Source organism: Lipotes vexillifer, unplaced genomic scaffold (genome assembly GCF_000442215.2).
Source record: "Lipotes vexillifer unplaced genomic scaffold, Lipotes_vexillifer_v1.1 scaffold373, whole genome shotgun sequence".
Lineage (NCBI taxonomy): Eukaryota > Metazoa > Chordata > Mammalia > Artiodactyla > Lipotidae > Lipotes > Lipotes vexillifer.
Genome location: NW_006783733.1, coordinates 225135 through 228562, shown reverse-complemented (window position 1 = coordinate 228562; position 3428 = coordinate 225135).

Here is a 3428-nt window from a genome sequence, read left to right as displayed (position 1 = left end):
CAGTTATTTGGGGAGGGAATGTATAACTGGTTGTGTGCTAAATACTACATTACCTGTTTTTCCCTTGCTTTATTTAGCTACATTTAAAAAAAAATTATTATGATTCACTGACAGACTATATAGTGCATCCATTTAATCAAAATCTAGACCACTATAACTTTACATGAGAGGAAGTTAATATACCTAATTAATCTTAGTGTACAGCTTTCAATTACTTTATCAAATAATGCTATAATAATCTTTTCTTAATATATCTTTTCTAATATTTGCAAGTTTATAGGTAAAATAAAATTTTACATAGTTCAAATAAATGTTTTTTAGTAGATGTTGCCAAATTTTTCTCCAAAGATGTTTAATACTTTTTATTATCACCTGGAATTCATGGTAATGCCTATTATTTTCCACATGGCTGCAACACAAAATGTTCTTACCTTTTTTATACTTTTTTTTTTTACCAAAAATGTAACATCTAGGTTTTCATAATTTTAATTTGTATTTTTAAAATTACAAATAAGTTTGAGAATCTTTTGAAATAGTAAGAATAAGAACTATTTCCTTTGTTTTTCTACCTAACTCTATATATACATATAATTTGTACTAATACTTTTAAATATGTGTATATACTACACAGAATCTAGCAAAATATTATATTGACAATTAAATTAACCATTTGAAGTTCTCTGAATAGATGATTAGTTATAATGCTTTCTCAAGTTTAATTTCATCAAAAATTGTTGATGGTTTATCCACAAAGTTGACATCACTTTTTAAGACATATTCTTTGAAGTATGTTTGAATCACTTTTGTAAACTTCAAGAGACTACAGTAATTTATTTGTGATACTTAATATTAAATCCAGAGTACTTAAATGACTAATGAGTTTTATTTAATGGTGATTCTTTGAATTCACAATTTAAAGTCATTTTCTTCAGTCACTGATTTGTTGTACTGAATTATTAATACCTTCATATTAATCTTGTCCCATTTTATTATAAATCATCTCAGTTCATCTGGGTTTTCCAGTAAAATAAAGTATGTGATGCTCAGTAGCGTACATTTCTACATAGTGTTAATGTACCTGCATGATGATGTAATGGAGGTAATGTCACAGGAACCACCCTACAGTTAGTGCAGCTAACCACCTAGATGTGATAGCATAATTTGAAAAATTAATGTGCTCTCTCAGGCTTCTTTTTTCATATTTGTTCTTTTATTGCATAGCAGTCCACATAAAGAAATAAACTATTCTTAATCTGCCAAACATAGATTTTCCCCAGTTAAAGATAATCTTTGTGACAGTTTAATCTTACCACAATTCATGACAAAATGAATATGACACATTTTCTCTAAGTCAAATTCTCAGGAATTTTACTAATGGTCCATTTAATGTTCCATAGAGGTGAACATTTAAACTGGCAGAAGGCTGGCAGCAGCAATTAACAATGCAAGTTGTCAAAGTCAACAGTAGCAACTTTATTTAAATAAAGTATTTTAGCGGATATCATTTGTAAATTGAACACAAAAATTCCATGAAATAATATAGGTACACAAAGCTAAGGATGAAATTGCCTATTATACTGTACATGGTAAGATTAATGTCATTCCTGAGGTTTTAATGATACAATTTGATGGAAAGACCTGAAATAGAGGTGAAAATGGGTAAACATGTAGTCTCGTCATTATTGTCAACATGAATTTAGATGTAAATAGCATTTTGTCTTCTATTTTATCTCCACCAAATTACCTATTTTTTCTTCAGTCATTTATTGGTACAAATATAAATTTTTTGTTATAAATTTCAAGGAACAGTGGAATACTAATGGCAATAAAAACAGGAATGGATACTGGGACTATAAAATGCTTGTTTCAATACTAGCCTGTTAATTACCTATTCATTCCACTTTTGTATTCAGAATTTAACATTTTTGAGGTTTTCTTTGTTGTTAAAACATATTTTGAAAGATTCACCCTCATCATGTCTTTGCATTACTGTTGTCTTTAGTAATCAAATTTATTTAAAGAGATTTTTGAAAAGTATACGTGATTAACCACAAAAAGCAAATTAAATAATCAAAGCATATTATATATTTTATACTCCAAAATTTTCCCCCACAATATTATTGATCAGTATTTATGTGATTATGTGAGTTTGTGTTTGTATATACATACTAGTTTGCATCAGGGTATTAATCTAAATAAGAATATCACAATTACTTTTCTAAATTTCTGATTACAGATACATTTAGGTATACGAATTCAATACATCAATTCAATTCACTGAATTCAATTCAATTCAAATTCAATATATGAATGAGACTTTCTTAAAAGTTTGAAGAAACAAAAGATATGTTAGCATTCTCAATTTAGAATTTCTCTTCAGAAAAATATTCTCTCTCTTCTCTCTCAATTCTCTCTCTCTCTCTCTCTCTCTCTCTCCATATATATATATATATATATATATATATATACCTACATCTCTCACTCTGTCTTTCTCTGTCTCTTGATAGGTAGATAGATGGATAGATATTGATTGATTTATCTATATGTAGAGATAGTAGATATTTTTATAGAGAGAAAAAAATTAGATTCATCTATTTCTATATCTATATCCATCTATCTTTCCACAATAAAACAGCTCCACTTACCTACTAGTATGACTGAAAATTTAAGAATAAAGACTACTGGTACTAAATATGGACAAGGATGTGGAAAAACTGGAACTCTCATAAATTGATAATGAAAATGTAAAATAAAACAAAAATTTTTGGAAATTCTGCCATGCCTTATAAAAGCCATTTCCTTAACACATACCTACCCTATGACAACTAATTCCACCAATATATTTTTATTCAAAAGAAGTAAAAAAAAATGTATATTTACAAAGGTTTGTATAATTTTCATATTTCCCTTATTTATAATTATCAAAATCTAGAAACAATTTTGTTTAGAATGCTTTCACAGACTGGGACATATTCTTTCAATAAAATACTGTTAAACCATAAAAAGTAACACTCTCATATACACACAACATGGAAAAGTCTGGGAAAATAGAATATAGTGGTATAAGATGCACAAAAGAGTAGATAATACATGATACTTGGACTTGGCAAAAATAATCTGTGTTAAAAAAAAGTGATTGAAATAACTGTTGCTTCTGAGGTTTGAGGAGTAAAGATTAAAGATGCATAAGGGAAATTTCAGAGGTGCTGGTAATGTTTATATCTTGATAAAGCTTTAAGCTATAAAAGTGTATGCATTTGTTAGAACTACCATATGACCCAGTAATCCCACTACTTGGCATATACACTAAGAAAATCACAATTCAAAAATGTACATGTACCACAATGTTCATTACAGTACTATTTACAATAGCCAGGACATGGAAACAACCTAAGTGTTCACCAACAGATGAATGGATAAAGAAGATG